The following is a 25,471-nucleotide window of genomic DNA, read 5'->3' as shown; positions in this document are numbered from 1 at the left end:
GTTTTGTTTTAATGTCACTATATGGATGCTTAAGCAAACCTTCATGAGTTCGTCTACACAGTGTGAGAAAAGCTAAATCATGAGCATGCAGCCAAAATCTGCTTCACCTCAGCATCACTGTCCCAGCTCAGAGCCCAGGGAATGTGCTGCTCCTCCTCACAGACCACTGTGGCCAGAAAAAAGCTCAGTCACACACCCAGATGCCCAGGTACACTCACAAAATCCCAAACTGGGACACACTGAAGGCCCCTTCCCTCTCCTCTTCGCCCAAAAAACCCAATTCCTGACACCCAGCTTTAGACATCCACTCTCATCCACTCTCCTACCTCCTCCACACACATTTGCATGTGGACTGTTCACCCCAGGCCCCTTCACAAGCAGCAGAAAGAAAGAGATCTGCTGGGTTTTCAACTTCCATTATCTCCATGTGGCTGACTGAAATGGCTCCAATTCCTGCTGTTATAAATGAGGATTTATTCAGCCAGATTAAAAATAAAAAAATAATTTTATTAGCGGTCAAATTCTATCTAGCCAGCCACAGAAAAAGACAGTGCTGAGCCCGGGGTCGGCCCTGGGTGTGCCACAAGGAGTCAGCCTCAGGAGAGGTTTCCCCCTATGCCCACACACCTACATCCTGGCACAAGCGGGTTTTATAGGGAAAATTCCACCTGAGGCCAAGATTTCAGCAATCAGTCCTTTCTTCTATTCAGAGTCTACAGGTTAATAAGATTTTCTCTTTTTTGGTGATGAGGAGGAATAATTCAGTGTCTGGAGTAGGTGAATCCCTGATGAGATTTTACGGGAAGGCTGCATTCACATGGATCTGTCTGAGGATTTCCATGAGATCCACCTCGGGCCATTCATGCGACGATCAGCACTGATGATCAACACCTGGAGTCCAGCCATGGTCCATCTCCTGGCAGAGCCACATCCTTTTACTTGTAAATCAGTTTTCCATATACACCCAGTCTCACCTGCAAGGTGGCGGGGGGGGGGGGGGGGGGGGGGGGAACTAATACAAACAGGCATAATCTAACAAGTATCCAATATTACATATTTCATACAAGGAATGGCGCAAATTATATTTACTGCACATAACGCTGCTGACCCCAAATGCCTCCTTCCCCCAGGGCTGGGGGAAGCCTGGTTCATGTGGAGGTGTGTGTGTTTGGTATGCCAGCTGCTGACACAAGAGGGGATGGCTCTCACCTGCCAGAAGTTGAGTAAATTCAGAGATCAGCTCATGGATGTGTGTTCTGCATTGAGACCCCCAGGAGCTAACACGGGTATTGCAGAGACATAAAAAAAACAAAAATAAAAGCTGAGGACAGGATGGTTTACAACTCTTCCTAAGCACAACAGGCTGAATCAAAATGCACTGAAACCTTTATTTACTTTCCATGGGTGTGATTCTGGTCTACAGATAAGGCAGAAGGACAATGCTAATGACTAGGAACTGGGAAAACTGACAGGAGCTCTATAATTGAATTTTCTCATGAGGAGATTTGGTAAAAACGCCATCCTTTCCAATTTCACTACAAAATACTTTGCAGAGAATCACCTTTTTTCGATTGAGGGGGGGACAGGGAGAAAAAGGGCTGTTCACAGGAGTTTTTATTTACATAACCAGTGTTTTAATTGTTCTAATAACAATGTCTGTAGCTATCCTGACACCCTCCCCTGCCATGAGGGGGGAGGAGGAACAGGGGAGCTGAAAAAGGAAGCTGGAGGATGCACATTTTTTACTATTTCACCCGTGCTGTAAATCAAAACACAAATAGCAAGTGTTACTGTAAGGGTGGGAGGGGAAAACCTGGGTAAATTCAGCCCTCAACACATGCATAGTCCTTCAAGACAAGCACCAGTGACCCCCACAACTGCACTTGTCTCTTTGTTTTTTGGGAATAAGCGTTTTCAAATCCCATTCACAAGTCAGAGCAGATCTCCATAAGCCTCAGCTGTTCTTTCTCTTCTCAACATATCAGCCCCAAAATGCCTCCCCTCTCACTCAGGTTCTCCTCCCCCTTCAGCTGCCCCTGATTTTGCTGCTGATTTAGGTGAGAAAGGGGAGCAGCCTCGCCAGCACACAGAAACTGCACAGCAAAGTCAAATGACCAAAACCAAAACCTCCTCGGAAGAAAACGCTGGGATCCGAGTGAAAAATTAATCATGTGTAAGTCTAGATTTGAAAGAAAATAGAAGTTTCTGCTCCCAGCACAATCTGGAGTCAGGTTCCGGTGGATTTATGGCACCAGGTGATCCCAAATTTTAGCCCCTATGGGAATCTGACAGCCATCCTGTCCCTGAGTATCCCTGGGGATTGTCACCTGCTATTTACAAAATCACAGGGTCATTTCAAGACCAAGCTGAATCAGGGCTTCACTTGTAGCCAGGCAAAGCTGGGACACACCTGCATGGTTCAGGAAAGTCACTCCAGTTTTATGTGAGAGTGTGTGATCTCCTTCCCCAACCCTGGAAGGGCTCCAGGCCGGGATCTGAGCAACCTGGTTTAGTGGAAGGTGTCCTTGACCATGGCAGGGGGGTTGGAACAATCTTGAAGAAGCCTTCCAACCCAAACCATTCTGTGATTCAATGATTCCATGAATGATTCCATGATAATTCTACCTCCACCCTCTAACAATTCTCTCTGGCTTCTTTTTTTTTTTCTTTTTTTTTTTTTTTTTTTTTTTTTTTGTTAAAAAATAAAATTAAGGCCACATATCTGGGCAGTTTGTATAGATTCGGATCTCTCCAACAGTCATTTAGCCCACATGAGGCAACTGATATTGTGTGTTTGATCCCAAGGAAAGAACTGGGTACAAAGTTATGAGTTACTGCATCAGTGAGGACAGACAGAGATAAAATATTCCCCTACTAAACCCAAGAAAAACCTTGCTGTCAGCCCAGATCTAAGAGTACATTTGTCAGAAGGGTTCCTTACTCACAAAAAAAAAACCCAGAATAACTTCACAAAACAACTCAGCCCAAGCCCTACGAGCAGTCTGCTTTGAGAATCCTCTTTCACGCTCAATCCCTGCATCCCTGAGATGAGCTACACTAAACCCACACTCTCAGCAAATGGGTGCACCTACAGTGGTGTGCCAGCCCTTCTGCTTGTTGGGATTATTTGCTCATCCAGTGGTACAATGACATCTGAGGCAGGAATTGCACTCCTGGCCTGGGTGGGCGGTATTTTATTTAATAAAATACCACTGGGGTATTTTATTGAAGATAAATCACAAACCCTCCCATGACAGAGGAGGAATCTGAGCTTGACTTAGAGCTGTTCTTCAGGGTTTTAGCTGTCTGCTGTATTCTTCCTGGATCTTCCAAATGCCTCATACGTCACAGAATCATAGAATGGTTTGGGTTGGGAAAGATCTAAAAGATCACTTGCCATGGGCAGGGACACTTTCCACGAGACCAGGCTGCTCCTGTACATTGCACTGATCCCCCACTGCTCCACCAGCCATGCCTTTACCACCAAAGCCCTTCAGTAACACGTGCCAGACCTAAACACAGCCGAATCTGTACCTGAAACCTTCATCCTTCTGCAGGAGGGAGGTCTGTATGAGCTGCTCCAGCCCCACTCACTCGTCTCGCCATAGACTTATCTTATACCCATCTCCTTACCATATTTCTCTTAGTTTTTTTTTTTTTTTCACTCAGGTGTTTTCCTGCCTCAGATTGCAGTCCTGATGAATCTGATGTCTAGACCACCTCCTCAGCTCAGGGGTCCACTTCTGCAGGCACACTCACACCCTCCCTGATGTTGCTACCTATGTCTGGGATCAAACATCATTTTCAAACATCATTTTCCTGCCTTTCTAAATAATGAAACCCACAGGCAGCAGGTGGTGAGAAGTGCTTTTTGTTGCCATAGAAAATTCTAGCAAGCATAAAGAATCACTTTCTTTCAACTAAAAAATATGGATATATTCTGAAGCAAAGTGATGGGTTTTGCTATAGGGTCTGAAGTATTTTGATAAAGCAAACTAATCATAATGACTCGTCCATAAGGTTCCTACATATCCTCATTCTTTCTGCCAGCCAGATTTATCCACAGGTCCACATCTTCTCTTATCAGTATTGCCATGGATAGTGGAGAGGGAGCCAACACCTTTCTGCACCACATGAAGATGTCATGTTTCACTTTGGAAGCCCCAGGAAACAACAGAATGGCAATGCACAGATCATCTTTAACTAAATTCCTACAAGACACCATAACAGTTCAGAATCAAAACATCTTTGTTGTGGATCAAAATATTTTCCACTAAAGAACTTAAAAAAACCCTGACCATCTTCCATGTTTTGGGAAGGAAAACCTTCATTTCTCTTGTCCTCTAAAGCCATCTGAGTCTGTAAACCCTGCTGCTTCCAGCTTAGATCCTGCTGTTGTTGCCCCTTACCAGGGAGCAGGTCAGTGTGCCCAGGAACAGGTGGAATCTTGCTACACACCTTCCCCTTCTTTTCATTCCCTTCTTTCACCTTTTCTACTCCCATATGCACCATTACCTTTGCTAAGTTTGCTTTCACTCATACACATGGTAGGTAAGAATGCATATGTGTATGTAGAATTAACTTATTTTTATGGATTCATGTGTGGTCTCATCCCCCTCTCCTGTCAGGGAAGTTTTAATTATGGAGACAGTCCTCCCACTGACATATTTGCTGATAATTATCATGTGGTAAGTAAAAAAGTTTTTTAATGTAATTTTAGTATTTCTTTAAGTAACATAGAGGATGTTCTATCTTTCTCCTCTAGACATTATGCCAAATACTTTCCTTTAACTGGCCATGGTCTGGTAACCTTGGATGAAAACTGATCTTTTTCATCACTTTGGGTTCCCTGTCTATGTCAGGAGGTGATATTTTGGTAAATGAATGAAGATTTCTCACTAAGAACCCCTGGAAATGTCAGAGGCCAGGTTGGACAGGGCTTGGAACAACCTAGTCTACTGGAAGGTGTCCCTGCCCATGGCAGGGGGTGGAACTGGATAATCTTAAAATCCCTTCTGACCCAAATCATTGTGTGATCTCTGATTCTAACAGAATCAGGCTGAATATGGTACATGGATGGCCCCAAGATTCATCACCTCCCTCTGCTCACTTGTTTATCAATCAGAAACTTTTTTTGTCTTTTAGCATTGGTATTTCCTGCGCAATGCTCTGACCATTTTTATTTCCTGTGGATAATTGGGATGATCAGGAAAAGAGGATACACTGCTTGACAATGAATGCCAAGCAAATGAAATGCCATAGCAATTGAGACAGTTGATTTCTGAGAAGCAATCCAGCCCAAAATGGCTCAAATGTGAGGTGGAAATGTCCATTTAAAAAAGAAAGAAAACAGATGTTATGTTGAGCTTATCCCCTGGGCATCTCATGGGTTTTTACAGCTCAGATAAATATCAGGGAATTCACTTGGGAGATAATTGAGCCCTACATTCTCACTACACGTGGCACTGTGGTGACAGAGATGGGGCACAGTTTAGTGAAAGCTGCACCAGCTTCTTTTCATCTCAGCCTGGGTATATCCTTTAAAACTGTACATTTACTCCACCCAGCATTTCTGCCCCAAAGGAGCAAACACAGCACATGTTCTTATACACAGGTAGAAATAAAAATACCCCCAAAAGGGGTGTCATCACTCTGCCCCAGAAAACCACTCAGAAGTGATGGTGTAACTAAAAGGTACGATACAAACCAGAGGAATTATCCACTGCTAAGGCAGCTGGGTGTGATTTGAAAAGTAATTTGAGTCCCTTCCACTCTCACCATCACAGTTAATAAATGTTATCTCTGCTGCTGGATGTGATCAGGCTGGTGGTGAGAGATGAAAAATCTCCAACAGGCCTGATAAATAACAATATTAACACAAGGAAGCAACGATGCAGATAAATCACAAAATGGATACAAACAAGCCATGATACAATAAAAACACTGTGCAATTGGCTACAAAGAAGGGTTTGCAGTTTGGGCTGCCTTTGCCAATGTTTTCCTCCCAACCAGGAGCTGGATGCCAGGCAAGGAAGCAAACAGAACAACAGCACGGGATGGAAACAAAGTGCCAGTGAGTGTTTGCAGGCTGCTTCCAATGTCAGTCACCAGCATGATCTGGGGAAGGTTTCTGTGTGAAAACTGGCACGTGAGCAACCCTGGGAGAGAGCTGTGCAAAGCTCCTGGTACCTGTGAGCACAGGCTCAAGGCTCTGATTAATCCTTTCCATGGTTTCACACACACAGCTTTTGGATGCTCATACTCCTGTGTTGACTTTCTCTTCCTTTTCTGTTTTAAGAGTCACTTTCTCGAAGCTTGGGCAAAGAACAACACTCTGTTTACACAAATCCTGGCTTCAGCAAAATGAGAAGCAGCAGCAGAACTTGCAGCCAAGTGTTTTAACTTGGATCCACAAACATATGCATTAAAAAAGCCAAGAGCAGAACAGCTCTCCTGGCAAAGCCCTGGAAGGTGCTGCATACTTCACCTCCCTCCCAGGCTGTTGCAGAGCTCTTTGCAATTAAATTCAGTTAATAAGAGAAGAAACCAAAAGTTATATTCACCATATCACTTCCTTCAGAACAACGTGGAAGGATAAACAGAGACTAACCTGGAAAAGATGCCAAGAGAAAAATAAAAACTTGTCATGCTGGGAAAGCTAAACTGCTTCTTTTGTTCCCTCCATCCCTCCTTCCTTGTGTCTCCCTCTTTCCTTTGAGCTCTCCACCTCTGATGGGATACTGAGCCACATGCTGCTTCTGTGAAAAGCTCTGAGAGTCAACCAAGTAACATTTTTTGAGAGGAAACACATTTGAGGCAGGAAAAAAAAAGCTTAGTTAGCTCCACCCTGGCAGTGTAATAATCCTCACAGCTCTCCTTGGGGTGGAAAAGAAAAAAATGGAAAGGTTTCCCCAGTGCAGCAGCATGAGTACAAAACCAGCCTGGGCACAGGGGGCTGTTGAGCTGCAGGGTGGAGGTTCAGGAGGAAGATCTGAATCTTCAATAGGGCTTTAAAAAACAAATAATAAAATATGACTTTATGGCTGCTGGAGTTTAGAATATGTAAGACTCTACTGGTTGATGATGTTTAGATTATGTAAGAGTGAGGGGAAAGTCTAACTAAACTCTGCATTGCCTGTGCCAGTGCAACTGTGGCATCATTTTAAGGCAGGGATTCTTCCCAGGCCAAAACCTCCCCACAAGCTGAGCATCACTTGCTTAATTCACCTCATGTCCACCCAGGGTTTGGGTAAAGAGTCATGTGAGGAAAACGAGGGGTCCAGCAGGGCTCAGGGAGCCTTGGCAAGTAAAGGCTGGCAGGCACCAAAGTCTGGTGTCCAGCTGAGACAGCAAAAAAGAGACAGAGGCAACAACACTGGGATTCAAACTCTGATGTCAGGTGCTCAAGCAAGGGCAGCTCCATGGGGAACTCCAGGGAAGCAGCATCTTAGGAGGCCACCTGGTACTTCCAGCTGAATGCAGCCCTGCTCCACCTCAACCAGGTGGGACAAGAACCTCCTTGGAGCAGGTGCTCCTCACTGGTCCCTAAACTCTGCTCCAAAAGCTCATTCCCCAAAAACTCACAATGCCTGGTGGCCTCAACAGGCATCTGAAGTCCTTTCTTCAATTAAAAAGAAGGATAAAAGGAGAAATAAAAAAATCCAAACACGCATGCAGGGCCACAAGGACTTGGCTGTTCAAGAATACAAAAGTTCGAACATTGCCCTTTTCACTGCAAAAAGTTCTGCTGCTCCCCCTGCCTTTTTTTTTTTTTTTAATAACAAGTTCAGTGAAACTTTATCTCTTCCTGCCCTAGTGACCCTACTAAATAATCTGCTGTTAGCATGACTCAATTGAGTGGCTTTCAGCAGCTGAAGTTTTTTTTTTTTTTTTTTGCTACTGTTCTTTCATCGGTGCAAAAAAAAAAAAAAAAAAAAAAAAAAAGACTTGTAAAAAGCTTTCCTTTCTGAAAAGTATCACACTCCTGGAGATTAAAGAACAGCCGAGAAGTTGGTTACTTGTAGACAGGATCTGATTACACCCCAGGGTTTAACTGCGCTCGAGTTCAACGCGTAGCAGAGAGCTCAGCCGGGCTGGGGCTTCGAGTCCCCTCCTCCGAAAGGAAATGCAGCTCGAACAGTGCGGGGCGGAGGAGGGATGGAGGCCGTTCATTCCCCTTTAACTGCCCAAATCTGCCCTCAAACTTATCGCAGCTCCTGTTTCTAGAACATTACAAACTCGACCCCAAAGTTATAGACGCAGCATCGCATCTAAAACGACTCTTCTGTCTGGCTGTAACCATGAAAAACCTACAAATCATCACTGAGCCCAGCAGCATAAAGGGTTTTCCCACTATATCTTCCCCAGTTTGCTCACTCTGTTGACTAAAACTGTTTGTAGTCGGTTTTCATTGTGTTTCTCACTTTCCCCTTTTCCCTGTTACATGCAGATGCACGGGAGAAAACAACGCTCTTTTTTAATGGCAGGAAAATGTGATGGCGAGATCACAAACACTCTCCAGACACATCAGGTGGAGAAGCTGAAAACAATTTAGCCTCTTATTTAAGGGTAGAAAGATAAAATAAATCAAACAAAACTCTCCGGACAAATGCCAAAAGTTGCCACCTTTAAAATCCCGTCGCAGCAGCGCCGATGGCTGCAGCGGAGCCTCCAGCGACACTGAAATGCACCAAACAGTGCCTCCAACTTTCCCGGTGCTGCTGCCCAGGTTCTCCCAGCGGAGGTGCCACCCTCCCCTGACACATCTCCCTGCAGCGGGACACCCTGACCAGCCCTGCCCGCGCATCCCCGAGCAATCCCGAGCATCCCCCGAGCATCCCCCGAGCATCCCCCGAGCATCCCCCGCGCATCCTGGTACCTCAGCGCAGGGCGGCTCGGCTCGGATCAGCCCCTTTCGGCTCAGCTCGGCTCGGCTCAGTCCGGTTCGGCTCAGTTCAGCTCGGCTTGGCTTGAGCCCGGTCCCGCCCGGCGCAGCTCGGCTCGGCTCTGCCTGGCTCGGTTCAGCCCGGCTCGGCACAGCCCGGCTCGGCACAGCCCAGCCCAGCCCGGCTCTGCTGAGCTCCGCCCGGCACAGCCCGGCTCGGCACGGCACAGCCCAGCCCAGCCCAGCCCGGCTCTGCTGAGCTCCGCCCGGCACAGCCCGGCTCGGCACAGCCCAGCCCAGCCCAGCCCAGCCCAGCCCAGCCCAGCCCAGCCCAGCCCAGCCCGGCTCAGCGCTCCCGCCGCCCCCGCAAGGAAGCAGCGCTCTCCGGGCCGTCCGCAGCCACCACCGGGGCTGCCCTCGCCGCCCTTCCTCCTCCTCCTCCTCCTCCTCCTCCTCCTCCTCGGCACCACCCCCTCCCCGCCCCCGGTGCCCTCTCCGCTCGCCCATCCGAGCCCGGGGGCTGCGGTGCCCGTCCTGCACAGGAGCTGCCCCAGCGCTGGGTCCCGCTGCCGACAGGGAAGCTGGCTCCGGTGAAACTCTCCCAAAATAATGAAACAGGACAGCCTGGTTTTTGTCGTCCTGTTTCATTCAAATAGGACAGCCCGGCCCAGGCTGCAAAGATTTGTTGTCGTGGCTGGCAGGGGGGGATGCTGAGGGGTGCAGGGGGGATGTCTGCAAAGTCCTTTCCTCATTCACCCCTCACTGTGTTTTGTTCTTGGACATAGGTGTTAGGAACATCAATCTAGGTTGTTGTGTGGAAGAAGGATGGGCAGTACCTGTTTGGTGCACCCCTTTCAGGGGATGAGGGTGTCAAAAGTGAGTTTTGCTCAGGATATTCCCCAGGAGACCTTCTCAGCTCCACAGGAATCATGGTTTCCTCCTGTGCTGTCAGAAAAGGGGTGATGCTGGAGGCCATGGATGGGTGGATCTGGAGCAGGAAACTGGTCCAGGAACATGGGAGAGGAGCCACAAGAAGGAAAAGTCACCCCAGAAATGTGGTGGCAAGGGATGCTGGAGAAGACAGTGGGAAATTCCCCTATCTTCCAGGGCCACATCACCTCTGTGAGGCTCGTGGGCCTTGCTGACAGACAAACCAATATGATCACAGCTATAGCAAGGAGACCTAAAGGTGCCCTTCAGCTTCCTGGTGTACCTACAGAAAATATGAGGCCATGTTCAGCCACCTTCTGTAGCTCCAAAAGCTCCAGTGAAAAATCTCAAATAGTATTTCTCTAAAAGGCCAATGTACAGAACAGGTACCTGCCAGTTCTGTGAAAGATGTTTTGTTTGAGATCATCCAAATGAGGTATTAAGAAATTTTAGGGCCAGTAAGTGTTCACTTTGAGCAGGCTGGGATGGCCCTTTGAATATTATTGTGATTATTTTGTCCTTGATGCTAATCTCTAAAATGCAAATTATGCATTAAAATAAAAGGAGGCAAGGGAAAGGGAAAGGCTGCTGGGATCTTGGAAATGGGGAGAAATGAATTGCTTTAAAAAAGTGGTTCTTTCCTATTTTCTGAGACAATTAGGGCTGAGTGTAATACCTATTCCTGTCACTGTCAGGAGACAAGAAGACATTTAATGAGGCAGATGACTTTGCATTTTAATTGCTCACACCCCATTAACTTACACATCATCCTTCCTGTCTGCATCAGAGTCCATTATACCAGGCTGTTGATACCAAAAGTATATAAAAAGAATAGGTTCTTTCACCCCAGCTGAAGGCGAGCTGTAGATAATTAAAACTCCATGTATTCCCATCCCAAGCTTCAGTTTTCAACTCTTCTGCTTGCTGATGTTGTTGTTGAAATTTGCACAGGAACATGATGTTTAGAGGACCATATCTACCTGCACTTAGGCTAGGTGCAAGTTTTGGGTGGGTGCTGGCATATCCCCATCTGGGATGCAGCCCCATGGTCTGCCCCCCATTCCCTGACCCCATTGCTTCACTCACACAGGTCAGATCCCATCCCTGGAAATGCTGAAGACAAGGTTGGATGGGGCTCTGAGTAAGCTGGTCTAGTAGAAGGTGTCCCTGACCATGGCAGGGGGTTGGAATGAGGTGATTTTTAAGGGCCTTTCCAGCCCAAACCATCCTAGAATTCTGTGATTCTGTGATCTGGGGGTCAGAGCATGACACAGGAGGTGGATCACTTTGGAGGACACACATGAGGATCACTTTGCCTATAGGAACTTGGCAGATGTGCAAATATTTAGGCTCAGGGTTACTGTCCATGTATCACACACAAAGCAGTGCACCAGGCCACGTTCCTCCAGTCTGGCAGAAGGTTTGAGCCTGCATCCTCCCCCAGCAAAACATTTGACTGTGCAACAGCAAGATCTCAGATCAGGGAAAACTGTTGGTGTGTCAAGCCAAGGATTCCAACATCTGCTGCAAGGGAAAATAAATCAGCACGAGCCCTTTCTGAAGGAGCATTCACCCATCTTGTCACTCCAGACCTCTGGTGAGGTCCATAACCTGCCTGCCACAACCTGTCCCCAACTTGTCCTTCACTGCCCTTCATGTGTTGGAATCTGTGCTATTGATGATTCCCAGATTGTAGAAAGTCTCTGTCTTTCAGCCCCGCTGCCAAAGCAGAAGCCATAATTGGTCTGTGCTGGTTCCAAGGTTGTTTATTCTGTTTCTCTCTCACATGTTCTGCTGCCCTGCCCAGCTCTGTCCTGCAGGGCAGCGTGTGGGGCTCTGCCCTCAGTGGGATGTTACAAACATTCAATACCAGAAACTCCCTGGGCTGGATTTACAAGAACGTGCCAATATCTGTCACCTACGTTGGACAGTGTGTCCCCAGCCTGAACCAACAGAAAAATGCCAACACCACAGTGACACATGGAGGGCATGGAGAAGGAGAAAAAGGACAAGACACACCCAATTTCCTCCATCTTGTCCCCTTTGGACCCCTCATCTAGAATCCTAAAATTTTCCTTTTGCACCCGTGCCACACTTAATTATTACTTATGATAAACACTCAGAGCTTGTAATTCATGCTGTAAGATTGAAAACTCTTTTCCATGGCCAGAGATCACAGACAGTGTCTCTGGGGGCTCTGTCCAGGGGGGTTCCTGACCCCTGCCAGGGTCCCAGACCTTCCAGGGCAGCCAGAGGGAAGCCCTGGGTTCCAACATTGATGTGTAACCTAAACCTTCCTTGCTGGGATTGAAGCCCATTTCTTGTTATGGGATCACAGAACCAGAGCATGGTTTGGACTGGAAAGGATTTTTTAAGGCTGTCAAGTCCACACCCCCTGCAATGAGCAGGGATGTCTTCAACTCCATCCTGTCTACAAGGGTTTCAGAGAATACATTCTTCACTTCTTTCCACTTCTTTTTTATTTTTTTTTTTTTTCCACATCAGCTTTTTATCATAATTAAAAGCTCTGTGGTCTGGGAGGCAGCTGCCATATTAATTACCCAGACTCAGGATAATTACCTAGCTGACACAGAGCTTCCACGGAAGCACACAACGACTGCTGAGCACTGTTATTGTCATTTAACTTGACTCCACAACAAATCAGGTGCCACCTTCTACAACAGACGAGGCCACTCCTGTGGGTGGAGGTATCTGGAAACCAAAAGCCCTTAAAGCTGCATCTTTCTGGTGGAAAATATCACCACAAGCCATCGTGTTTTCTTTCCTGTATTTGAAAACCACCCACATTTTCAGTAAGATAAAGAAAAAAAAAATCCAAAACTGATAGAGCATTTCGCCTGGACAGTGGGCCTTTCTGAAGAGTTTAATTCTCAAAATATTTGGTCTCCGTTGTTTGTTTTTTTAAGGGTAGTTGTTTGTAATTCATTGTTAATTTAGAGAAGGAGGTGGAACAAGGGAACATAGTTAATAACTGCTGTGAAAGCAGATATATTATTCTTCTTGGTGTGTACTTTGAATTCATTGAAGTGAATAAATTAATGTGTTTGAAAAATAAAGAAAAAAATATAGCAGGTCATTTTCAGAGTTTTTGTATTTTTGTATTTTTTTTTTTTCTTTTCACCCTCAAAGGTTTCTACTTCTTCCACAAGAGTGCACTGCATGTTACCATGAGGTTTAATTCACATTTCAGTCTCTTCTAGCAGTGACTAAAAAAAACTGCTTAGAAAGGAGCGGAGAGGTCACTTCATCCCTTTTGTCATCCAGCACTTCCCAAACCCCCTGTTCCCATGAGATGTCTGCCCAGCTGGAGGTTACACAACTCCAGCTCGGGGGTTCCCTGGCCTGCCCAGAAGAGGACAGGAAATGAAGTGAGCAAATCAATCTGCTTGCAAAATGCTGTGTGACCATGCCCATCTGCCAGGTTTCACCAGAAAATGTTGACTAAATCTTCCTACGGGGTCCAGCCTGGCTTGACTTCCTTGGAAGTCCTTGACTGGAGATATGTGTTGTCCCTTTCAAGCTATAAAAAGAAATAAATCAACTGTGGTGCTGGTGTTAAAAAAAATCCTTCAGGTTGTTATTCTCATGCCAAGGATCAGCTGAGCAAATGGTGCTAAAAAGTTTGCTCATCTCTGATTTTAGAAAGTTTTGAAGCTTTTTATCTGTCATTTTGGGCTCAGTACTCTGGTTTGTCAGCAGCACTCAAACTAATTGGTTTAAGGAGGTGTATAAAACGCATTTTAGGGCGCAGGTTGAGGGAGGCAAAGCCTCTGCCTGCCTTCACCTGCTGGTTTCCACACTCTGCCTGTCTCCTCCCTCCCCACTTCAGGCTATGGCTCCTCACTCTGCTGACTCAACCCATCACCTCAATGCTCTCAGCCACGGCAGCACAACAGCCTGAATGTAAGAAACACAAGCAAAGCAAAACTGAAAAAGAAAATAAAAAACACCCCATGAAAAGAAAACAAAACAAAAAAAAAATGGGGTTGCCCTTTGCCTGTAAGAGGCATCATTTTCACAGGAAATGGCCACATGAAGGGCTGAGTGATCAGAGTGATGGGGGGAAAAAGCTGGAGGGGTGGGAGTGGGTGAAAACTTCCCCATTTCTAAAAGGTTCAGGGTGTGTGAGCACTCCAGGTGACATGGCATGAGGGGTGAGCTGCTTTGGAACTGCTGGAAAAATGCAAAGTCACTTGTGATTGAAAGCTCCTCTCCTGTCCCAGAGAACAGTCTCCCACTGTTGGTGTGAAAACATCTCTGCTCTGATTCCTGCAGAGACACAACCCCTAAAAATTCTCCCTGAAATGGGGACCATGGAAAGCCACTCCAAGCATTATTCCTGACCACAGCTGGAGACAAAGTGCCTGGTCCTGGAGGGCTGCAGGACCATTTCTGTCTCTCTTGGTGACATTAACTAATAACACAGGGAAATCTGAAGCAAAATCAACAGATAAAAATCAGCTTAGAAATCACAGAGACACAGAATGTCTGAGCTGGGAAGGCACCTCTGGAAGGGACCTTGTCCAACCTCTTTGCTCAAGCAGGGCCACAGAGATCTGATTGCCCAGCACCATGTCCAGGCAGCTTCTGAATGCTTCCAAGGATGGAGAATCCATCTGAATGACATTGGGATCTTTTTGTTATGTGTTTATACATCCTCTGTTTTGTCAATTAAAAGACCTTTTGGTTGGTTTCATTTGGAATCAGTAGAAGGCATTGCCCAGGGAGGTCACAGAGGTTAAGAGATCAGCAAGGTTTCCAGTATGCTTACATTTATCTCTGTTATCCTTTTTACCACTCTAGAGGGTACTCTAAAAGCAAAATGACTGTGAGGCTGATTTTTTTTTTTTTTTTAATTTTCAGTTTTATATTTGGATGTCTGAAATTTGTTCCTTTCTGCTGACAGCTCATGCCATGGGGTTCTCTCATGACCAAAGTGCCCAGATTGAATCTGCAGCATCTAAATCTGAAATAAATCTGGAATCCGAAATGAACATCATGGCTGGAAGATGCTGCTGATGCTTGCAGAGGTGGGACAGAGGTTCTTGGAGTCACCTGCTTCAAACTAAAAGCTGCTAAGGGCTCTTGCATTTGATGTAGTGAGTGTGCACTCACAAGAGGTTTAAAAACTCTTCCCAGGAATCCAACTTTTTTTTTTTTTTTTTTTTGTTTAATCTGTACAATTTCAGCTGACACACAGTTGAAAGAGTTTTCCAGAAAGAGCAGTAAGACACCAAATTTGGATCTTAGATGCCTGCACATCTCAAGTAATGTGAGGAGGTGGGAGGTTTTGCCTGATAACTTTGATTTTGGGCTATACACTATAGAAAATCAAAGCAGTTTATCACTCATAACTGGGAAGTGCTGAATGTCCAATACAGAAACCTCTTGTGCTGGGTCCTAAAAGGGACCTTTTTTTGCTATTGATGTTTGCTTCTAACAGCAAAAAGTCTCGATGGGGAAAGTCAGAGACAACAAGATGTTTAAGGCAGGACCAAAGGTTTTCACATCCACTATATTAATATCTCCTAGTTTTTAATGCATTTTTCTTTACTGAAAAGGATCACCCTTCCCTCTTTTATAGACAAGGGATCAAAGGCCTGGGACACAGAAGGGCAGTGTCTGGCTCTTGGGTAATCAGGCATACCTTATAAGTCCCAGGACATTTTATTTCCAGGTACCTTTTGCATTTGGACACATCTGTGAGATGTGTGGTGAGACCTGACAGGTCAGGCCTGATGGGACAAATGTGGAGACTTGTCCCACTGGAGAGTCTTTCCTCAGATTATTGCATAAGTAAATGACAGAATCCCAGAATGGTTTGGGTTGGGTTGGAAAGGACCTTAAAGATCTTCCAAACCCCTCTGCCATGGGCAGGAACACCTTCCACTATCCCAGGTTGCTCCAAGCCCCATCAAGCCTGGCCTTGAACACTTTCAGGGATGGGGCAGCTTCTCTAGGAACTTGTGCCAGGGCCTCAACACCCTCTGCTTAAAGAATGAGGGAAACTGCTGCAGATGGTGAAGATTTGGGCAAATGAAGAGCTGATTCAGCAAGGGGAAAGCTTGGGGAGATGTAGGAGCTGGTAGCTGTACACACAGCACTGATGAAGATGTGAGCACCAAACCAGCCCCTTCACCAAAATGGGATCAGGTGCTTTAGAGGCTTTTGCACTCTCAGTAGTGCTTTTTCCAAGAAAGGCTTTAAGACAAGTCATCAGTAATTTAGGAAATGGGTCTGTGAAACAGAGACAGAGTTTGAAAGGTGCTAACCCTGACTCAGCCCATTCTGCCTCCCCCCAACCCAGGGTGCTGAGCAGCCCCTTGCCCCACTCCCATCCCTCTCCCCCTCTGTGTGCTGCAAAATGAGCTTTGATCTGGCCCCTCTGCTGCTTTGCCAGTGCCACCCCCCAGCTAGGACCAGCCACGCCAACCCCAGCCCTTCCTGCGAGTTTTGCCTCTCCTCTGTAACCCACCACGGGCAGCTGAGCACCAGAGATGATCGGTGAGGGTGCTGGTTTTATTTCTCTGAATTCTCTCTGCGTTTCTCACATGAGCTCATTAATTCTTGTGAAGTGCCCTGTTCACAAGAAGTGAAGGCATTGCCAGTCTTGTTTCCCAGTGAAATTGTGCTAATCATGGCTTATTTGGTTGGGTACTGTTGTCTGCACGCTCCGAGGTTTCCCAGAAATCATCCCCCTCCGCTGCAGGGTTAATGTAAGTCAGGGTGAGCAGAGGCTGCTGACGGTAACTTTTCAGACCTGACCTCTGTGGTGAATATTTTGGGTGAGGAGTGGGTTTGCTGGCTTGCTTTTTCTTAGTGGTTAAGGTGAAAGGTCAGAATGTTGTCTCGGTGCTATGAAAATGTCTGATGTGAGAGCATTTACCATCAGGGCTGGCTGGTGGAAACACATCAGGGTCTGGTTAAAGGAACCATTGTCACATCACTGCCACACATTTTAATCGATCCTGTGACCCTGCATTAATTGATTCTGTGATTCTGTGTTGACAAGGTGGTGATTGGTGGTCATAAGATGGACTTGATTATCTCAGAGGTCTTTTACAACCTAAGTGGTTCTGTTGTTCTGTGATCCTTTCTATTATGTCCGTAAAATTCTCCAAATGATGACTTGCCACTGTAACCTCAGTTCCCTGGAAGACACTGGGTGTCCAGGAGACTTTTCCCATCAATGATCTCAGCTTTGGGACACACAGAAAGAGACGAAACGGACTCAATTTTCAGCAGTATGGAAATGAACAAAATCAGATGTTAAATGTGTTAAATGTGTCACCTTCCCTCTGAAAACCAAGTGCCCTCAAACCAGCTCTGGGCCCTCAGAGGTAGATGCTCCAGAATTCTCAGGCTCAGGAGGAGACACTTGGGGCAATGTCCTGAGCAGTTCCAGCTTTAGGAGGGTATACCTGAAGTTAAAATAAGCAATGATCTTCTCACTCTGTCACTGTCCACAGCCAACTAGTAACCCACCTAGGTGCCCAAGTGTCTGCAGCATTGCTAGCTGCAGTAGAAATGGGATTTTGGCAAAGGTAAAAATAAATGGGAGGTCTCCAGGCATTTCATGGCTGTGGTGCTCACTGTTTCTATTTTCCTACAAATGGCTGGAGGCCATTCCATCAACCCCTTTGAAACATAGCTTGGTGTGACACTCATGTCCACTCTGGCCAAGGGACATTGCAGTATGGGCAGAAGCATTGGAACCTCCACATTCCCGTTAGGAGACCAGGGGAAAAAAGGGAAATGAATTAAGGACAGATTATTGCTGTAGGTGGCCTCCAGTACCCCGTGTAAGCCATGGGAAGAGCAGAGGGCTGTGAGGGAGGCACAGAAAGAGCTCCTGTCAGGAGGTGAGGGTTTGGGGCAGCACACAGTGGGGTCACTGCCGTGGGCAGCTGTGAACACAGAGGATGTCACCTCACTCAGGGTGGTTTCGGGGATGCTGGTGCTGCTGCCCTCAGTTCAGTGCAGAAATACCTGAGCTCAGCTGAAAGGAGCTCAGGGAGCTGCTCTGGGACACTACAGATCTGGAGGAAGGGCTGGGTGATCATTGGTATCTGTGCATTGCATCACCATCTTTGTGTATCATCCTTGACACTACAGCAACGAAAATGCAGCTTTGGGATAACCTAACTAGTTAGGTTATCAAGTACTCTGGACCCCTGGCATGAAAAACATCCTGGGCTGCTTCAGTGAAAGCTGGACTTGATGGGCTTGGAGGTATTTCCAGCCTTAATGATTCTCTGTCCCTCAGTGCTCCTGTTGTATGTTGGTAACAAATGAAAACCATGGTACTGCTGCATTATCTTCTCTTTCTGGAGAAGGTCAGGACCTGAAGGGTGAAAATATCCCAGAGCATCCTTCCTATAGGAGATCTCCTAGCTGTGCTCTAGGGGCCTCACACATTTACCCCAAGCACACAGTCCCGAAGCTTTCATTTATTATTAAAAGTAGGTCATGACAGTGTCAGCTCAGGCTGTTTTGTCTTGGTGGATGTGAACATTTTGCTTTCCAGACAATGACAGACACATCTTTGTATGAATCATTTTTTAACCTCCAGCTTTGTCTGATTCTTCGAGAGAGCTCACGGAGAGGATTAGGTGGCTGAAAGCCTGCTTGGCAGTGCCTGCTAATGAGAGGAGAAACAAAAGATGGAGAGGAAAAACAAAACTACAATCTGTTTTCTTGCTTTCTGATCCCAAGTGGTTGATCCTATGATTTCCTTCAGGAGGCATAAGAAAAAGCTCAAACATGTCCTGAAATTAAATGACTGGATTATAGAGGGTTCCCCACACAGAAGTTGAGTGCAGCACTCCAGTTGTACCTGAAATCTATTTTGAAGGCTCGAGTGGGACTTTGGTGATAAGAAGGCTTTGTATTTTATCTTCCAGTACAGCCTTGCAGATTTGGACTTAATCTGGGTGTTGTGTAAGGCATCAAGGTGCTGTAGCACTAAATGTAACAATTGAAACCAGCAATTCTTTACATTGCTGTCTCTGCTTTGCACTCAAATGCTCTTATAATTTGTGAGCACTCTTCTGTGCACAGTAGCATTTGTCAAAAGTCCTTTTCCAGGTGAGGGAATGCAGGGCTCCAGTTATTAACAGTGAAAGAGACTTAATTCTCTTGATGTCCCAGAGTGTATAAGGCTGCAGAGCCAGGGGAACAGGGGAACAGTGCAGCCACAAAAAATGATTTTGAAAGGTCACCTCACATAACTCAGAAAGTCAGGTCGTATCCACCAGCCCTAGGAAAGGCAGGGTCTTGTTTAATATTCATTGTGGGTTTTGCCTAAAAGTCAGTGAATGTTTAAAAATGTCAATGCACAAACTCCTAATTCCTTTTATTTCTTATGCCCTTGCACGTTCTGTAATGGGGAATCAGCTCTGTATTGCAATTGGAAGGTCATGAGGTGCACAGGGCCTTGACTTTTTGTAATGTCACTACACTTAGCACTGGGTATGAAGACTATGCATCTGTTTTTGTAATTTCATTCCAGTGATGTGCCTTTCTTCCCTCAGTTCTTTTGATTTGGATCTCTGAGCTCTTTGGGGCAGCAATTTTCACTTCTACAGGGCTGGACACATCCTAGCATGAGGGATTTTAACCAAGGTGCTGGTGAAATATGAATGCTAAATAATAACTGTGATCCTAAGGCAGTATGTATTGCCTTTAGGAGTTACATCTTTTCCTTCTGAAATTCATGTAGAATTCCACTTCCATGAAGAACTGCCAGTCAGATTCAGATCCATCTTGTCAGGAAGGTGAAGTCAAAGAGGCAGCTGCTTGTAAATCAGAGAAAATTCATTGACTTGAGGAGGTTTGTGCTCATTTAAACCACAGCATGAACATCTCCAGTCATTTTAGAATCTGGATCAAGAGGAATACTTGTATGAGCTTACTTTCCAGTGCCACTGGAAGGGTTTATTTTGTTTGAGACTGGGGACATAAAGAATGTGCTGGAACAAAAAGTTACATGGACTGGTTTGTGTTTGAGGTTTGCTGGAAGAGTAAGTTAAGAGCTTAATTTAAGCATGAGATCTTAATTTAAGAGTTTAGGTCAAGAGTTTAATTTAAGAGTAAAAACCATGCTTTTTAACAGCCAGAAAACTGAATACTGAAACCATTGTGCATTAATCTAGAGGCATACAAGTAACAAACCCCAAGGTATTTATACATGCAAATCCATATTCATATACAGAGTCACTTAGGTTGGAGAAACACTTTTTAAATCATCAAGTCCAGTAACCCTAACACTACCAAACCACATCCCCCTGCACTCTGCAGAAATGTTTAAATGCAGGGATGTAGCAAGGGCATAATCAATGTAGGGTATCAGAAGATCCTACAGATGTCCACCCCTAGACAACTCAGGGTAGGATCACAGGTGTCTGCATCTAAAACCAAGGAGAGAGCCTTGTCACCTGCAGCAGCAGGGCAAGCAGGAGGTGACAGCAAGTTAGAGATGTCCAGATGATAAAAGAGAATTGCAGGAACAGAACAGTCTTGTGCCCCATCTGCCCATGCATGTGTTTATTTGCATTCTCCACTGCTCTCACTGTTAATTTTGCAAATGTTCTTGTTGTAAATGCAGGTGAACCCAATGGGAAGAAATGATGTTGTCTGACTCAATTCAGAAGGCTGAATTATTTCTTTATTATAACTATGCAAAAATACATCAATATACTATATAAAAGGGGGATACTAAAACTACATAGTACTTTCTTTAACTCAAGTCGTGACCCTCTCTGAGGGTCCAGCCCCAGGTGGGTTGGATTGGCCATCAGCTCAAACAATCCTCACCAGAATCCAACCAAGCAATCACCCCAGGGAAACAATTCTCCAAACACATTCCACATGGGAAAAACAAGGAGCAGAAATAGAAATTGTTTTCTCTTTCATTTCTCTCTGTGCATCTCTATGAAAAACCCTGAGAGGGAGAGAAATGTGCTTGCCACAGTTCTCAATGCATTTGCCCAGATTTTGAAAGCCAGGGGGGATGTGCTGTGCCATGGCAGTGACACAGAGCCAGGGGAGCTGTTCCAGGCTGTTATTCCTGTGCAGACATTTCCCCCCTCTATAATGTGAAAGAATTGTGGAAGTGATGGACTGACTTTTTCATGCTTAAACCTGTAGTCCTTGCTCTAGTGTCTCAGCACAGTGTCTGAGTCAGCTCCAGTCCCTCAGCTGAGGAATCTGGTGGACACAAAGGAAAATGAGGAAAAATGCAGAGATGGGCACAGCCATGTGCTGCTAGAGATGATGCAGGAGACATTTCAGAAGGTGAGAGTCTGCTTTTGAGGAGATAATCTAGAAGATGTGGAGCAGGAGGTGAAGAGGACCAACAGCTATAGCTTTAATTCAGGTTGGAGTCGCAGAGCTATTTTCTTCCCACTTGAACTGGGCTGATGTAATTTTGCTTTTGCTGTTCCTGCAGCGGTCTGTGAGGCTGTGGAGGAGGTGGCTGCTCTTGTCTCACCAGCCCAAGTGTCCCAGACAGAGAGTGGTTTGGGTTGGAAGGGACCTTAAACACCATTCTGTTCCAACCCCCTGCCATGGGCAGGGACAACTTTTACTATCCCAGATTGCTCCAAGCTCTGTCCAGCCTGGATGGGGAAGCCACAGCTTCTCTGGGAAACCTGTGCCACAGCCTCACCAACCTCAAAGTAAATAATTTCTTCCTAATATCAGGTCTAAGCCTGTAATTTTTCAGTTTGAAGCTTTCAGTTGTGCCTTGTTCTATCACTGCAAGTCCTTGTCAAAAGTCCCTCTCCTGTTCTCTGCATTCCTTGCAGCTGAGGTGGCACTGTCTCTCCAGCTGACTGAAGAGAAGGCTGTCACCTGCACATTTGTGCCACTGACTTACACTGCCACACCTTTCAGCAGCCACAGCCTGGATGTGACCTTCCTCCTCCAGCCCAAACCTTGAGGCATCACTTTGATTATTGCACAGGTTTGTTTGCCTGCTTTTCCTCAGGCTGCTGTACTAAACCCACTAGCAAGAGCTTTTACCGCTTGCCCAAATCAAATGCAAGCTCCCTGTGAGCAGTTTGTCCCCTCTGGGCAGGGCTCTGGTTTTCTCTTTGTGTGGTATCTGCAGTGCAAGGGCAGAAAGGGGAACTGATGACTTGTGATGGGCACTGGGCAGGATAATAAGCAGAAGATGATGACACATGTGAGGCTGAAGGGAAGGCAGGAAGTGCTTGTTTGGAGATGAGTGGGTTTGATTCTAACTCATGTGACCTATGACCACGTTGGCCTGAGGGCAGGTTTGGGAGTCCAGGGCTTCCCTCAGGCTGCCCTGGCAGGTCTGGGACCCTGGCAGGGGTCAGGAACCCCCCTAGACAGAGCCCCCAGAGACACTGTCTGTGATCTCTGGCCATGGAAAAGAGTTTTCAATCTTACAGGATGAATTACCAGCTCTGAGTGTTTGATAGAAGTCATAATTAAGTGTGGCACGGGTGCAAAAGTAAAATTTTAGGATTCTAGATGAGGGGTCCAAAGGGGACAAGATGGAGGAAATTGGGTGTGCCTTGTCCTTTTTCTCCTTCTTCATGCCCTCCATGTGTCACTGTGGTGTTGGCATTTTTCTGTTGGTTCAGGCTGGGGACACACTGTCCAACGTAGGTGACAGATATTGGCACGTTCTTGTAAATCCAGCCCAGGGAGTTTCTGGTATTTAATGTTTGTCACATCCCACTGAGGGCAGAGCCCCACACGCTGCCGTGCAGGACAGAGCTGGGCAGGGCAGCAGAACATGTGAGAGATCAACAGAATAAACAACCTTGGAACCAGCACAGACCAATTATGGCTTCTGCTTTGGCAGCGGGGCTGACAGACAGAGACTTTCTACAATCTGGGAATCATCAATAGCACAGATTCTGACAGGCAGGCAGCAGCATCCTAGGGCAGTGAGCACACTGAAACCCACAGCAGAACAGCAAGGGATGACCAGGATATCTCTGTCCAACCTGCCAGACGTGCATTGGTGTGCCAACCAATCTTCCAAAGCAGCTCAGAGATCAAACTGCAGACCACAGGAAAGCCAAAGGGATCATTTACATATGTGTATGTGAGTGTGTGTGTGTGTGTGACTTTCACTTTGAATCCTTCTGCTCTCAATTTGGCACAAAGAGAAGAACAGAAAAGCCTCTGCTCAACCCAGCGGGGCAGATGAAGTGAAAATTCAAGATCATCAACTGCAAAATAAAGGAGCTTAATGTCTGTCTCCTGGTGGAGAGTGTGTCAGCCATGACATCAGTATTTTTGGAGTGCCAGCCAACAACATTGTCACAGTCACAAAATGCTTTGGGTTTGAAGGGACCTTAAAGATCATCTGGTTCCAGCTTTCTGCTTTGGGCAGGGACACCTTCCACAAGAGCAGGGGGCTCAGGACCCCATTGAACCAACCAGCATCTGGGACACACTTGCTTCTGGTAGGTGCCTCAGAGATTATAACAATTCAGGCAACATCCTTGACATTATTCAGAGGTAGTTACCATGCAGGGAGTTTCAGTTTCACTGTGATCACTTTATCTGAATACAAATCTGAACCCTCTGTACATCTTCAGGACATGAGAATGTCTTACCACCTAATCATGTTTTTCTCAGATTTTTTTTTTTTTCACTGACAGTCTGTTGGTTTATTGCTTCCTAGGATGGAGGAAGAGTGATTTGGGTTTGCCCTTTGCTGTCATGGATCTGAGAGTCAACACTGTTATCAGGGTCACTGTGACATGTGAATAGCCCCCAGCTCCAAAGAGGAATCTCATCCTAAAAGAGCTTTTTTACAGTCTGCATCACTAACTGGGAAGCTGGCAGCTGCTGAAGCTGGACCTGCAAACCCACAAGTTTCCTGGAAATAGATTGGATCAAGAAATATTCCTGGGATCACAGCAGTAGTAGCCTGGGTTTGGTCACTCCCAGATGATCATCAAATTCTTTCTGGTGTACATAGGATTATATGCAAGAATTCCCTATTACAGATGAAATTAGGCTCCAGTATGGAGTGACATCCCAGAAGGTGTATAAAGGATTCAGATTTCATCACTGATGGAAAATTATCTGGAAAATTTTATTAAATCCTTGCTGTAAAATCCTCAGAGTCCCACCCCTGAAAACATTGAGCAGATGAGCTGTCTCTCCTCTGAGCATGGAAAAGCCAACCTTTCCAGTGGCAATTTGTCATTGGAGTTTGTGTGCAGTTTCTTTGTTTTTATTCACCCAGATGGGAAAAAAAAAACAAAAAACAAACCAGAAGAAAGTTATTGATTTTTAAACTAATCCTTTCTGTCAATACAAACCAAGAAGGTTTTGACTTCAAACAATTTATAGAGGTTTGCACACCTCATTTCAAGTATCATGCCATGATCCTGCCTCCACACTGCAAGTTATTTAATTAGACACATTAATCCACTAAGTGATGGCAAAATGTTTAGTAATGATGTCTAACCAGGGCATTTCAAGGGAATTTTGTTGTTTAATTAGGAGATAATTGATGATAGTGCAGAGAGTACCTGGATATAAAAGGCTCCTGCATGTCAATTGGGCTTGTGCTGAGCTCAATGGCTGTTAAATGCTGCTCATATTACTTGCATTATTATGGTACATAGATTTAAGAGTGGCCATTATTCACCAAAAAAAAAGAAAAAAAAAGATTAAAACATTAGCATTTCTTTAGATCTGGCTAATTAGACATAGGGGTAATGAAATGTATGTGGAATGAGTGGAAAGGTGCTGAATTAACCAGCTGGCATGGAATTAGCCACTGTGATGGCACTGGCTGAGGAATCAGCTCCATGAAGGACCTTGGACATGGAACTGCTGAGGATTTACCTTTGTGCTGCTGTGAATGTAGCCCTGATTTAGGCACCTGAATACTCGTGTGGATGTGGGCTGTGGAGTCCAGATCAGTCCTTGGTGCTGATCTCCATGGCTGTGGCACGGCTGAGATGGCAGTGCCTGTCAAAGCCAAGGTCATCTTTTAGTCATTTCCACCATGGAAATAATTTTGGGTGAGCTAAGCCCACCCAAAATCAATGCCTGCCCTTGTGAGGGAAGGTCAGCTGTTGACCCCTGAGGTCTGGAGATTTGGGAAAGGAAGGTGACAGAGCCACAGCAGTGGGCTCTCAATGGGAAAAATACCTGTTACAGGCTTGGCTGAGAGCAAGGAACTCAAGGGATTCCATCTTTTCCTGCCACAGTTCAGTTTCTGGGCTTCACTTCCACCCCATGACCCAGCAGAGCTCAGCCCTGCACAATTTGCAAAGTCAAAATATATGGGAGTTGACCTGGTGCTGTGAGCCTGGCATCAAAGAACACACAGGAAAAGCTGGTCTCTGTAGCAATGACTCAAGTCATTGTCATGGCATTTTTGTAGCTTCCAATTATTCTACAGTTTAGCATTGCTAAAGATGAAAGTTTGTCAGTCTTGCTTTGCATGAGTAGACTCAAAAGAGTGGTATTTTTTCTCCTCTAACTTTAGTTATCTTTCTGTAGGTAAGGTTTCTGGAGCTTCATGGTTGTCACTGAAGACCCAGTCAATAGTCAGTGGAATTTAAAGTGCAATTTAATTGACTGAATGTGGACATTTACTTCAGAATGGGATAAACTGCATCATGAACA

The 25,471-nt window shown here is 45.8% G+C and overlaps 1 protein-coding gene across 1 annotated transcript in view; it reads right to left on the bottom strand.

Moving 5' to 3' along the window:
* PRKCQ (protein kinase C theta) overlaps positions 1-8,991 on the bottom strand; it is a 53,453-nt gene extending 44,462 nt beyond the window's left edge. The window contains exon 1 of the mRNA XM_021530938.2: positions 8,879-8,991. The gene's annotated coding sequence lies outside the window, so the exon portion shown is untranslated. The remainder of the gene's footprint in view (positions 1-8,878) is intronic.
* Between the last annotated feature and the right edge of the window lie 16,480 nt (positions 8,992-25,471).

The sequence above is a fragment of the Lonchura striata genome, chromosome 5 (assembly GCF_046129695.1).
Source record: "Lonchura striata isolate bLonStr1 chromosome 5, bLonStr1.mat, whole genome shotgun sequence".
Classification (NCBI taxonomy): domain Eukaryota; kingdom Metazoa; phylum Chordata; class Aves; order Passeriformes; family Estrildidae; genus Lonchura; species Lonchura striata.
The sequence above is the reverse complement of the archived record's forward strand: the minus strand, read 5'-3'. Positions and strand labels throughout refer to the sequence as shown.